The following is a 14,204-nucleotide window of genomic DNA, read 5'->3' as shown; positions in this document are numbered from 1 at the left end:
GAGTGAACGAGGAAGGGTGGGATGCAAGCTGGTAGGTGATAGGTGGAATCAGTGATGTGGATGACCTAAAACTGGAAAATTCAGCGTTCATACCAAATAGAATAGAAGACGCTCTTCGCCTCTCTGTAGCAATGGTTGCTACGGGCAGACCGGTCAGTGTAAGAGTGTTGATAACAGAGGCATTTTCAAGAGAAACTGGAGTACCTGGAGGGAGGCCACATATCATGGGAAGGATGGACAAACTCCTTACAGACGACGTTGGGAATTGAACCCTGATCGCTGTAAAGCTTTATGCTAGCACTGTACTACCATAAACAAGAAGACATGCTGGAAATCCGAGAAGCGCACAAAAAATGCTGGAGGAACTCAGCAGCCCAGGCAGCATCTATGGAAAAGAAAGGTTTTGGCCCGAAACATCGACTGTACTCTGATTTATAGATGCTGCCTGGCCCGCTGATTTCCTCCAGCATTCTGTGCGACTATGCTACCATGTTGCCCTAACAACTATCCTAACAGAATTTCCCAAAGGTACAGCAAGTCTCCGCTCCCAGACTGTGATCCATAACACCAGTACAGGTCACCGATAACCAGGTGATACACAAAAACACACGAGATGAGGAAGTGTCTGCCTATGCCTCTGCCAAAACAGAGCCAATGCAGCATGTGCCCTTAAGGGTTGACATCCTTTCTGAATCAGTGTGACAAAGTCTTGGAACATGTGTTGCAAAGCTGGGTAAGGTCCTATTGGGAAATGTGCACGTCTCCTTACTGTGTGTGTAAACCACCCCCTATGCTTTTTCACACTGGATTTTGGCTGAATTTACAATATAATTCTTTTTATTAGGAATCAGGTCGTGTGCTCGTGCTAGACACAACCATGTTTTAGTACTCCATAAAATGGTGCAGCTTCCAGACATTAGTTGTCATTTCTGAATGTCCATCATAAATTCTTTCAACCAATTTGTAATGGAAGCGGCTGAAACAAACGTGGTACGTTGTCATATACCTCGCTGCCACGGGTGGCGCTGTAGCACCTTCACGGGCGTGAGACCATTGATGAATGAGAAACAGAAAGACTCCTTGTCAGAGTCTTCACTTCCCACAACACTTGCACAGTTTCAAATGAGTCTTTTGTTATAAGTACGTCAGAGGAATTCATTCTCATTATGGAATATTACAGTGGAAAGGAAGTTGAAATAATAAGTTAAACCACTTATATTTTTTCCATTATGACAAGAAATTATTAGTCATTTCAAACATTACAATTTGACGGAGTACTAAGTATGCACCAACTTAACAACAATTCAGATACAACAGGGAATTATAGATACCTGGAATTAGAGAAACAAAGGATTCAGATAGCTTCTGAAATTATAAGAACAGAAACCAAGGAATTTCTCATCATAATTTGAAAATTATGGTTGTTACTTTCTTTGTAAAATAGTCAGAATTGAGTTGTTAATATTTTTATAATGGTGTGCAATAATTTTCTAAACTTCATAAAACTCATTACTTCAATTTTTGATATGCTAATAAAGGGTATATGGAAGGCTAACACCCAATCAAAATTTCCTGCAAACAAAAAACCCCAGTGAATTACGAAAACCCGTGAGGAAGCTCAAATCCCAGCTCGTGCAGGTCAGAGATGACCTGGGACTCAGGACAGCTGGCATTTACGGGATTCCCTGTGAATGTGGAGCAGTGTATGTCAGCCTGATGGGGCACACGGTGGAAGCCCTCATTAAGGGGCAGAGAAGGTGCATCCATTTGGGTTACCTGGAGAAATCGGCCGGTAGCAGAACACTGCATTCGCAATGTCCATAGAATTGACTTCGACGGCACTAAACTACTGAGCCGCACTGATGGCTTTTGGGACTGCCTGGTGAAGGAAGCCATTGAAATAAAACTAGAGAAGAGAATTTTAACAAAGATAAAGGTCTTGCTAAAAGTAAGAACTGTAAATCAATTGTAAAAAAGGAGCGACAGCGGAAACCTGTTTGGTTGAGGACTAACCAATCAGGAGGAACGGATGACAGTGATATATATACCACTGGACTAGACATGCCTAGGCAATATCCCTGATGAAGATGGCAGAGTTTGTCATTGAAACGTCAGTTTAAAATCCATATCCGTACCCGGCTGGAAGCCCAAGAAGAGTTTATTCGACTATACACCAGGAAAGCACTAGGTTCTTTTTCAGTAAATTACAAAATCAGCTGAAATCTAATGTGGAACTTCATTAGTGTGCTTTGTATTCCAAAACAAGATCTTAAACGGGACCTGCACCACACACAACTGGACTTTGCACAATAGTGCAGCACATTCCCTGGCACTGTGAACTTCAAGCTTTGAACTTTGCTCCCCTGCAGCTGTCACCTTCATAGCAACTAAAACATGGACGATTGCTGTGTGAATCTAACAGTTAAGTTGCAGTACTTTGGGTCCTCGGTGGATGCAGGATTATTGTTGCAAGGGCACATGCTTATCACCGATGACTCTGCTGTTTCACATTCTAACATTCTTGCTCTGAAATACAAGATGCCTTCATTATAATCCATCATGAGACATAATAAGTAGTGTAGAATACAGTCAGTGAGTATGGAACAGCATCACTACATGAGCCATTTGACCTAGGTGAGGAAAAATAGTTGAAAGAGACAGAAGAAGAGAAGAAAATTAATAGAATCATCAAGGATCCACTGATCGCTTGGAATAGGAGAATGGACAATCCCAACAGCAACAGGCCTGAACTCTCTCTGCTATCACCGTTCAGGATTCCTGGTGCTCGGCTATTTACAGTACGTCAACATACTGTAAGAGACATGACGGGTGGGCTCAGCGAACCCGAAGAGTAGGATGGTTTTTTTTACACAGAGAACCGTTGATATATAGAACACAATGCCAGTGAAATCGGATACAAATACCACACTTAAGGGGCATTAGGCAGATAAATAAATAGGTAGAAAATGGAAGGATATGGGACAAACGTGGGCAAGTTAACTTGGGAAAAATGGCTGTAACTGATGTGGTGGTCGAAGGGGCCCATTTCTGGATGACTCAATGATCATGGAAATAGCGAAGTATCTCATTGGAAATTTAAAGCAGTTTAATTTGCCAGCTTTAGTTTTGAACATTTTAGACAGAGACCTTAATATTCAATTCCTACTGAAACATATTAGCTGTTAACTTTGAATATACATTTCCATACACAGCCTCCAGTTCTATATTTACAATGTGTAGAGAAAGGAACGTACTCATTTCCAGCGGCGAAGAAACTCAACCTCTCCTTTCTACAGTAATCCACTTTTACATTCAAAGTAAGTAGGCCCAGGTAGACGGGACGCACTGGCAGCTGGGCAAATATGATCACTAAATACACACCAAGGTGACATCATAACTTCACTTTTAACAAGCTGTGGTTAATTTTGCTGATCACATACAATGCTATTGCTTTAATCCTCACTGGCTAAGAGCCCCCAATTTACTGCTTCACATTGCTACATTCCCTCTTAGCCATTGAGGATAAAAGCAATTGCATTGCACTACCCAAAGCACAAGTGACCAACAGTTCCTATGCACAAACGTACATGCTTATGAGGCTTCAAGTACTGGATGGATTCACTATACACAGTGCTTCCTTTGAATTGCATATGACATTCACATCTCCTTCTTCACACCTACATCCCAGACACCCAAAATGAATGTTAAATCAGCATCATCTGTTTTTCCAATTAACTGCTGTTCACAGCTCTAGGAACCTATTGTCCAGAGTTGCATTTTAAATTTAATCTACAGTCCACGTTCAGGTCTAAAGATTGGTTGTTGGTTAATATTTTCTATACACCCTAAATCCAGAATATGCTCTAACACCCATCAACACCATATTATGAACTACTACATGGTAGAATGATCTACATACTCAAAGCTATAGAATCCACAGATCTAAAATCAGTAAATAAGCACTTACCTGTCTTAACGGAGTCACTAATTGGTGAGACAATTGTTTCCTTTGATCTGCACATCTAGGGAACTGTTATCATGGAAGATTTTAGTTACAATATCTCTGTGATTGGGCTGCTGAGCAAAGTGCTCAATTTATTTGGTAATCCTGTAACTATCATTAATGTTACGTCGCTCTCAGTTGACTGATATTAGTCATCATACTTTATACGACAGAATGCTTTCTGGGCATTCAGTTTCCACTGGACATGACTCACTGAATAAGTAAGCATTGTGCAAATAAAGAATGTTTTTCAATTTGAACTAAATAGTCAACTCTAGTTACCTAATCAAATATCACAGAACAATTCCTCTCATAAAGTGTAATCTTCCCATATTAACTGCTTTTAAAGAAAACTTAGCTCCACCACTTGAATCTACTCATTGTAATTGAAGGTCTAGATACAACCAATCACATTTTGGAATTTTAGTACACAAATGTGTTAATTGGTTGCATATTAAGAGTCAGTCATTTCATATACAGCAGGATATAACTTTATTATTGAAGTTAACAAGCTACTTTGCATCTTTCATCAAGAAAATGGTTCTTAATACTATTAATAATTACAAATATTAGCTTCAACATTATAAATTAATGGATTTTAATATTTCCAAAGCAAGATTTCACTCCTCTCAAGAACATATTAGAATGTCTTTAGCCCAGAGCAAAGATATTTCATTTTCAATCCCCAGTTATAATAATCTCAACATTAGCAATGGGGTCAATGAAATTTTCTTCCATAAGTAGAGAAACTCATTTAATTATGTTTAATCCAAGGAGTTTAAGAATAAAGATTTCTGAAGAAAGGCAGTGTTGATTTTCATAATGCCACATGGGATTCTTGCCTGTTTCCTTTCTTCTTCCATTCATGTTATTTTATTGTCAATTGGTGAATTAGCCCCCTTCACTATGTAGTTACTCAATAGCTAAGTATATAGCTTTTCTTTGGATCAATAAATCTTTATGGCATTGCAATCTCACCATATATGCTCTTCCACCATCTTCCAACACATTTCCCAAGAGTACAGAAGTGTTCACTCATGAGAATTGGTTACTAGCTTATCCAGCTCAATTGAATGAACACAGTGACTGTACAAGAAAAACTAAATATTTCCAGGGATCTGTAATCTTAAACTAAACCAAGAATGAAGCTAAACAATTTATATCATCTGCTCAAAAATTTCCTTTCCTGAGTAGCACTTGTTGAAAATGCAGCAGTTCTTCATTTTCCCAAACCGGACCATTAAAGTTCTTAGCTGTTAGGTAATGGTGCAATCTTTAACAATGCACTTTGCGTCCTTAAACCCGATTTAGGTTGACTAAACGGACAAAAGGTATAACAGAAAAGATTTCTCACCTAAGATACAGAAAACATCTGTGTAAATTCTGATCAAGAGCCAAGAGCAAGTTTAAAACAAGTGACATATTTTCCAGGACAATATATTGAGCTCCACTGTAATTTCAAAACAGATTCTATGACTCCTTACCTCACGCTCAGCGATGCAATAGTTCCAGCAGCTCTCGGGCAACTGGTTCCATACCACTCTCTTCCCACTCTGTACTTTTTTTGGGGTCAGAAACTTTCAAAGAGATTAATCATCAGAAAGTTACTCAAACTTCAGTTGCTTATTAAAAGGAGGATCCTGCACTGAATAGAACAAGATTTGCCATAGAAAATCTGTAGCTTTCAGTGTTAGTCAGTCACTTGTGGTGACCTAATTTAGTACTGAAGGAAGTTAGTTTCCAATCTAGCTGGCTCATACATGACTTGGGGAAAACAAAACCAGAGAATATTAAAGTTAACGTGATAAAGCTGTCAGTTTAAATGTTCGCATTTATTCCAGTAACAGAAAACAGGCATTATTTCTCTTCTAGTTGCTATGCAAATATGTCTGTTTGTATCTGCCAGCTAATGCCAGCATTCCTGTGTGGGGGCAGCAGGCACATAGCAAACCAATTAGACTGCGCTCACAATCCATTGTAATACCAAGTTCAAGCTCTGAAAGACTCTTTAATATTTAACTTGATCATTTACGGCACTATCAACTAAAATAATCATCCAGTAAATGAAACCCACCTCGACACATTCCACATATGTAACTATGTAATTTTAACTCAACACTGCACAGATTGAGCACAGCGAGAGAAATGGTCAGAAAATGATTGAACGCACTGTTTCAATGCTGACATCTGATTTAACTTTGACATTTTACTTTAGTTCTTCTGCCTGAGCAGTTGGGTCACGCACAGAATTGCTGCTAGGCCTGGTCAAATTCTGACAGCACCAGCTTCCTGAGATCCACCAGCTAAAGGATTACCACTGCTTTACTGGATCTTGCTTTACATCCACTTATTATAAGAATCTGTACGCTGGCAACATGCTGGTATGCACTTTGCCCAGGCTTACTATTTTGGAGCTGAAGAGTACTTTATCATTGGGCTTTATTGTCTCATTATGTAATGGCTTTGGCTTGTAGCAGCTAGTGGCAGGTGGAATTGACCCACTGCCATGCTAACACATTAAACGACCAGACCAGCAAGCATACCCTCAGTTTACTCAGTGAGCCTTTGGCATCTTTATCTACAGGGAAGTGCTCAATATACAGACAGTACCATCTGTTAATGCAACACACACACACACACACACGGTAACACTCGGCATATATCGTGCTCTTGATTATATGACCCAATTGAGAATCACATTCTATTTAATGGTTGTTTGCAAGGGATTAGCACGACAAAAACAAATAAGAATTTAACTTGTACTTTGGTGTTGCCACTGACAACACTTGCATTGTGGTTTATGTAGCCAGGACCACAAGGATAGGCAGTTGTTTCCCACATTAACAGTGAATTGCCATTTAAGGATGAGACAGTGTCAGACAAAGCCCTTTAACACAGCATGAGAATGGGAGTTTAGATCTTAGTAGATATCTTGGCTCACTGACAACAATAACATCAGGTTTGAAACTGTGACACATGTGTGGCTTTCAAAATCCTTCAGGCAAGTATAAAAAGGGAAATTTTATTAATTACCTCAATTGATGTTCCATTTTCTTGTGAAAACTTCCAAAAGCTTTATTTTAATTCCAATTTTATGTCAATAAATTTGAAAAGAATTGCACTTTGAATATGAATAGGCTTTTCGGGAGCAGATCCTTGATATCTTGATTGCAATTAACACCTGAACATTCCTTTAAAGGTACCAAATTACAAGGGTGTTGAAATAAAATGGACAACCTTCAATGCCGAAACCCCCCCCCCCCCAGTAATTACTGTCAGCAAGTAAAGAGCAACAAGAATATAGAACTAATAAATCCAATAACAAATGCAAAAGATATCACTTTCTCCCAAGCGGTACCATCAGCTACCTGGGCAGTGGTTGTGATCAGCTGCAGATACACAGTTATAAGAAACCTGGTGATTATGTAAAGGAGAAAGGAATCTAACGATGTGCTGATCAGGTTTGATGAATTTGGATATTGGGAGGCTTTGTGGACACAGGCCAGTTAGGCCCTCTTCAATGCTATAAATTCAATTTAATGTAGCTCAAGAATATTCTCTCTAAACCTCTCCACCTCAAGATGTTTTTAGTATTATTTAACCAATTGATGGATTGCCTGTCTTGTAAATTGAAAAATGGAAACAAAAATTTTAAGATGCTGGAAAGCTGAACTAAAAATAGTATATGTTGGAGAAACAGCAGGCCAGCCAGACTGCAGCAGGTCTCCAACAAATTGAAAGAATGGGCAAAAAAGTATTAGATGGAATACAGTGTTGGGAAATGTATGATAATACATTTTGGTAAAAGGAAAAGTAGTGTGGACTATTATCTAAATGGGGAGAAAGTTCAAACATCAGACATGCAGAGGGACCTAGGAGTTCTCGTGCAAGACTTCCAGAAGGTTATTTTACCAGTTGGGTCTGTGGTAAAGAAGGCATACACAATGTTGGCATTTATTTCAAGGGGCATAGAATATAAAAGCAAGGAGATAATGCCGAGCCTTTATAAGATGCTAGTCAGGGTGCACTTGTAGTATTGTCAACAGTTTTAGGCCCCATACCTCAGAAAGGATGTGTTGTCATTGATGAGAGTCCAAAGGAGGTTCATGAGGATGATTCCGGGAATGAAGAGGTTAACATATGAGGCGCATTTGGCAGCTTTGGGCCTGTACTCACTGGAATTTAGATGAATGCAGGGGAATCTCATTGAACCTACCAAAATGCTGAAAGGTATAGATAGGACGGATGTGAAGAGGATGTTTCCTATCGTGGGGGTATCCAGAACTAAACGGTGCACACTCAAAATTGAGGGGTGACCTTTTAGAACAGAGGTAAGGAGGAATTCTTTTAGCCAGAGGACATTGAATCTGTGGAATGCTCTGCCACAGACTGCAGTAGAGGCCAAGTCAGTGGGTATGTTTGAGGCGGAAGCTGATAGTTTCCTGATCAGTCAGGGCATCAAAGGATATGGCGAGAAGACAGGCGTATGGGGTTGAGTGGGATCTGGGATCAGCCATGATGAAATGCTGGAGCAGACTCGATGGGCTGAATGGCCTAATTCTGCTCCTATGTCTTGTGGTCTAACCTGTGGGTAGAGAAACAGTGAACATTTTAAGTTGAGGGCACTTCAAAACTGAGAAAAAGAGAAATCAAGTTAGTTTAGGCAGCAGGGAATTTCGAGAAATGTGTGAAATGAAAAGTATGTATGTCATGGGGTGAAATAACATAGTTATTAAAAGGACAGTTAGCCTCCTTTGGCTATGTAATGTGTTGTTAATGTAGTAAAGTTTGGATGATGTATAGCCTGGCCTCCTGGTGCATGCCAGTCGAACCAGAATATTCAAACAAAAGACAGTAATATATAAAAAAGCAAGTATTTATGTCCAGTCCTGAAGAAAGAGCAAGTTGTCTAAAGTTGGAGAATTCAGTATCGGGTCCTGAAGGTAACAACATGCCCAGATAATAAAGGAGGTGTTGTTCCCCAAGCTTATGTTAGACCTTGCTATAGTGCTGCACAAGGCTGCAGACAGAGAGGTTCCATCTTAATATCTCTGCTTTTGGCTTGAAACCAAATTTTAAGTGATTTTGCTCATGTGAAATGGCATAGAATCTGTCATTGAATGGAAAGTGTCTGTAATCGCAAAGTTCTTGCTGTAGAAGTTTTCGTTGGATAGGGTGATTTGTTTTAGGAAATGTATTTATGGTATCCGGGCGAGGCTGTCCACATCAGGCATATGTCGAAACAACGTGCATGAGGATTTATGGCCGTTACTCGGTATCATAAGCTGCTGCTGATTGCTTTACCAGATGAGAATGGTTCCCTGCATTGGCAACATCCTCTGGAAGCTCCCACCACAGCCAGATCTACATAACCTGGACATGACTGTTCAATTAGGACTCCAGTTGAAAACTCAGACCAGTGCTCCTCTGCCTCAAGCATGGGCTCAGCAGGCACAGACAGTGAGAAAGAGGCACTGCCCTCTCATCACAGGACACTGCCGTAAGTGGAATGCAAAATGGTGATTAACAGTCTAAGGCTAATTCCTGACAGCATCTTCAAAATTTTAAATTGGTTTACAAAGAGCTGGGTCCTTTGATTACAAAGACATGGTGGCCCAGACTTACAGTGTGGTTGGGAAGGAACTGGGACATATATTAGTTGTCAAAAAAACCTGAAATAGCAGGAAATGCAGAGGCTCTGAGGCTGAAAATTTATACACTCTGCAATTATTAACCATTTGTACAGAGGCAGTTTCACCTCCCTTAAAGACCATTTCACATTGATATATTTATTTGTCACAGGGGGAATATGCTGGAAGTATCAATCACAGTAAGTGAAATGTTTTCTGAGGCGATTTCAAAACAGAGAGAGAGATAGTGGGGGATGAGAGTCCTTGGGGGAAGAGATTGTGGTGGAAGAAGGATTGCGTGGGAAGTAAGATAGTGGGGGAAGAAGACAGTGAAGAAAGATGTTGAGATTGGCAGAGCATTTGGAAGGGATGGGCTGGGCAGATGTAGTTGAGGGTTTGGGGCCACCAGCAGGCAGTGTTGGGGAAGTTCTTCCTTCCTGGATTGGGAGACTTGGTATTTTGGTGTGTTGTTCTCTGAGTTCGGAGAAACCCTGCTTGAGATGCTTACATCAAACTGACAGCAAAGTTAGAAGCAATGTAGCCTCATTTAAATTTTGATCTACTTGGTGACCTCTGCAGGATGGATACTAGACTTAATCCAATCATTCTACAATTAAACCTGGGGATTGCTGCACTTTCAGCAGGTTACATCCCTGTTTTTTAATAGTTTAAGTTCCCTCTGATCACTTCTTCACTGCCCCCTAATCCGTATTGAGGACGGCGAATTAGATTAGAATTACTCATAAATCTCCCGGTGTAATGTAGGAATATTAAAATGAACTAAGTCAAGACAGGTAATGTACAAGTACTAAACCACATCATTGGTATCAAAATTAGATCAATGTATTTGTAGCTATAAGCATACATAAATAATGATAGCATTTGTGGAGCAAAACAGATAATATTTCAGACCAACGACCTTCTTCGTACTCATAACGGGTTAGAAATTGAGCACGTTTTAAATTGCAGAGAAGGAGGATGAACAAAAAGGTGGTGATCAAGAGAGACAAGATGACGCTAGTGGTGATGGTTTTGGTTGAGGGAGGACGGTGAAGGGAAGTTAATCAGAGCTAATCTGCCTGGAGGAGGACAGAGAAAATAACACTTGAAGCTTGGGATAATAATAAACAGGTGGTTGAAATTTGAAACTAAATGTAATTATGACGAAGGTCAGGTAGCATCTGTAAAGAGACAAAAATTAAGTTAATTTTATATGCTAATGCACTGTCCTCAGATATGGTTAATTCTGAACCAAGCTGGAACAATTCATTGCTAATTCATTGGTGAGTCCAGAAACCAGAAAGATGCCCAGCTGGAAGATGAGATGTTATCCCCCAGTGCACATTATCTTGTGTTCAAAGGGTTTATGAGTACAAAGACAGGGAGATCAAAGCCAGAGTGGGAAGGAGATTTAAGGAGACCCTTGTATACTGAGCTGAGGTGCTCTACAAATGCAATCTGCATTTAGATTCTCCAGTCTGAGCAATCTTGACGGGGGATGGGGGTCATTATTTTGTTATAGCACCTGCTGCCTCATGAAAATCCCCTCTTATTTCTTTCATATACATTTAAGTACTAAGCAGTATAATTCATCACAGTAAAAACCAAGAGATTGACCTAAAACTGAGCTGTTTTGACAGAGGGATTAATTGAGGAGTTTTTTAATCTCCCTATTTTGCAGGAATTTAGTAAAAAGCTTGTTCCTATTAAGATCTGGCATGAAAGTTTGTGAACTTAGAGACATGTGTTTCTCATTTGATTCGTGAGCAAAGCACGCTGCCTTGTCAACGAGAAGGATGTCTGGAGGAATGTTCGGAAGGGCAAGAAACAGAGCTCAGCCAATGCAGCTGTATGCTAGTCCCAGACCAATGAGTCAGTCTGGAAAATGTTGCAACTTGGTGGAAAAGTAGGCAAAGGCTGTTGTTTGTAAGAGCTGTAAATATTCCTGTCATCCGAAAATTTGGGAGTAAGAAATGTAGAAAGTAGGCTAGAAAAGCGAAGTCAGGGAGAAAGTATATAGGAGGAAGAAAAGCTAGATGAAAGAAGGAAGAAGAGGAGGTGAGATGGGGGAGAAGGTGTGAGAAAAACTAGAGAAAAAATTAAGAGTGGTGAGAGGTGCAGACATAAGGGAGAGGTAAGAGGAGGGGAATATGGTGGAGGGGAGGGATCATAAAGGATGCGAGGGGGAGGAGTGGAAAGAAGTGGGGGGAGAGGAGAATGGAGGATAATGGGTAGGGTATGGGATAGAGGAACAGTGTAAGTGTAGGAAAAAAGGAGTCTTGTCTAGGCATTGCAGTGTTCGATTGCCATGCCATTGTCCTTAGTGGGTCAAACTCTCTATGGATTCAGTTGTGGATTATCTCCCATGGATTTAGGCTGAAAATCTGCTCAAACATTTGACCTTGAGCAATAACAGCTGCTGGTGTTTATTTAATGCAGGAAAGCACTCCATTGTATTTCACAGGAGTGGTCTCTGATGACACTTAGCACTCATTTAAGCAATTGACCCCAAAATTGTACAAAGAGGGAGAGTGGTGGAAAGTTTTACAAGGGAATCTCTGGGGGTTAGGCTCTCAGCAGTGGAGACCAGAACCGGAGGACTAGACCTACTTGGCAGCTTCCGAGTTGAAGTGGAAGCTGTAATCCTGAAAGATATTGGTAGCTCACTGCCAAGGGCAAAGCAGTAAATGTGTCCAAAATACCTTGCTGAGAAGCTGTTCGTCATGCCTGAGAGTTAATGGAGGACCTTTATTTTAAATGGATCAATGAAACAAGATCAAAGGGGAGGCAATACATGTCAGAGGTAGACAAAGGTAGGGTTGGATGATCACATCAAAATCTCCACTGTTACAGAGCATTACAGAAGATGATACAAGGTCCACTTGTCACCAGTAGCAAGGCTATGACTTGGTGCAATCATTCACACCATGGAGGTCCACCCACTTGTGGACAATTTTGTTCACAGGTCAGTGGAGAAGCTGGGTGGAATTTGGGCAAGGGGTTATATTAGCTGATCTGAACTGGATGTGAACTTGATTTGAGTTTGGAAAGCTTGGCAGTCAATTAATGTGCTGGGTAGTGAGGCTAGAAAGAGATTGGAACTGTGATAACTGATGGCAGTGACAATGGTCTTGCTGGATCTTTCAGAGGAAACCACCAGAACACAGAAGATGTAGAGGCCACCGAGTGGTGATCAAGGCAGCGCAGAGTAGAAATATTGAAGGGTTGGGATGGAGGGTTCAGAGTATGGAGTTGGGGGGGAGGTTTCTGTGCACAAAATGACTGCCTCATTGCCTATGCGGTTACAGTGCAAGTATTTCATTGCTGTAAAGTTCTTTGGGATATTTAACTGAGCTCCAATTTCAACATTGGTGAACCTTTTCACTGTTTCACCTGGACAACATTTCCTGTCTGGAAAGAAAAGCCCAGTTGGATAGATATTTAATGAAGAGACATATGATATTTAAAGGGATGAGGGAGTTTGGAATATTGGTTGAGGCTTTTATTGGTCCTGCTGGTACTTTGCTGTACAACTAAGCCCTGTTTGCATCCAGCAAGGTGCAAGAGGACAGCAAGGCACACTCTGCACCACAATTTCACCACCCACCATACTCCAGGTCGGAACCCAGAGTGTGTGCCTGAAACAGACCCGAATGACTAAGGCCCCTTCTCAAAGTTGTCAGCTGGGACTGTTCCAACCTTCTAAGCCGTCAACAAAAGAGTAAAAAGAGCATTCTGCTTGTACATAACATTTCTGAAGACGACAGCCAGTCTCCATTCAAGCTCCTAACAATTGACCTTCTCCCTCCTGTTCACCTCTCCATCTCTTTGCTGTCCCACTAGAAGGCCAATATTGGAGAGGTGTGTGCCTTTCACAGACCATCAGCTACTTGTTGATAAAGTCAAAGCTCAGATCGGTTGTTCTTCAGTGCTTTGGCTCCTGTCAGGTGTCCCCATGACCTTGCGTATTTCCTTCCAATATCACCAAAAACCAACTTTCACCCAGTAATTTCTCTGAAACCAGTCATTTTGCCAGGAGCTTTCACCTACCCTGTGTGCTACCATGTTCCTCACATTTTGAGTCAAGTTTTGGTTGGCTTACTGAATGCTATCCTCCCTAAAGTTGCATGATTGGGTCATCAAGTGAGAATGATTTAATGCTTGCCAAATATTTTGCATCATTCAGTGATTTGCTCTACTGTCAGTCCATCCCATTTGTTCTTATCCACTGCTTGGACAACTTGATCCCAAACATACGCCGGTATGTGCTTTTTGGGTGGTCCACTTGAAATTATCATTCAGGAATTCAAGCGGATGTCAAAATAAAAATGTTTCATAATTTCATTGAAATAAACCAAGAACTTATTGAATTTTTCTGTTTGCTGCTCATTTCTTTTGATTGTTTGGATTGGAGCTACGTTTGAATGTTCTGTCAAATCAAAAGCAGTCACCTCACACTGATGTCACTATGTCTCTCTTAAAATGAACACAAGAACTTAATGACGGTCTTGTGAATTATGTAGAATTGTTTCTATGTTGAACAATATCTATCACCCGTTACACTACCCCAC

The 14,204-nt window shown here is 40.6% G+C and overlaps 1 protein-coding gene across 2 annotated transcripts in view; it reads right to left on the bottom strand.

Annotated features, from left to right (window-relative positions):
• The window catches only part of sema3c (sema domain, immunoglobulin domain (Ig), short basic domain, secreted, (semaphorin) 3C), a 94,864-nt gene extending 89,060 nt beyond the window's left edge, over positions 1-5,804 (bottom strand). Inside the window, exon 1 of one of the 2 annotated variants that reach the window (XM_073066582.1) lies at positions 5,488-5,804. The gene's annotated coding sequence lies outside the window, so the exon portion shown is untranslated. Of the gene's footprint in view, positions 1-3,967; positions 3,988-5,487 lie in introns of those variants that run through there. The other variant, XM_073066583.1, reaches the window with a different exon arrangement.
• Between the last annotated feature and the right edge of the window lie 8,400 nt (positions 5,805-14,204).

Source organism: Hemitrygon akajei, chromosome 14 (genome assembly GCF_048418815.1).
Source record: "Hemitrygon akajei chromosome 14, sHemAka1.3, whole genome shotgun sequence".
Classification (NCBI taxonomy): domain Eukaryota; kingdom Metazoa; phylum Chordata; class Chondrichthyes; order Myliobatiformes; family Dasyatidae; genus Hemitrygon; species Hemitrygon akajei.
The sequence above is the reverse complement of the archived record's forward strand: the minus strand, read 5'-3'. Positions and strand labels throughout refer to the sequence as shown.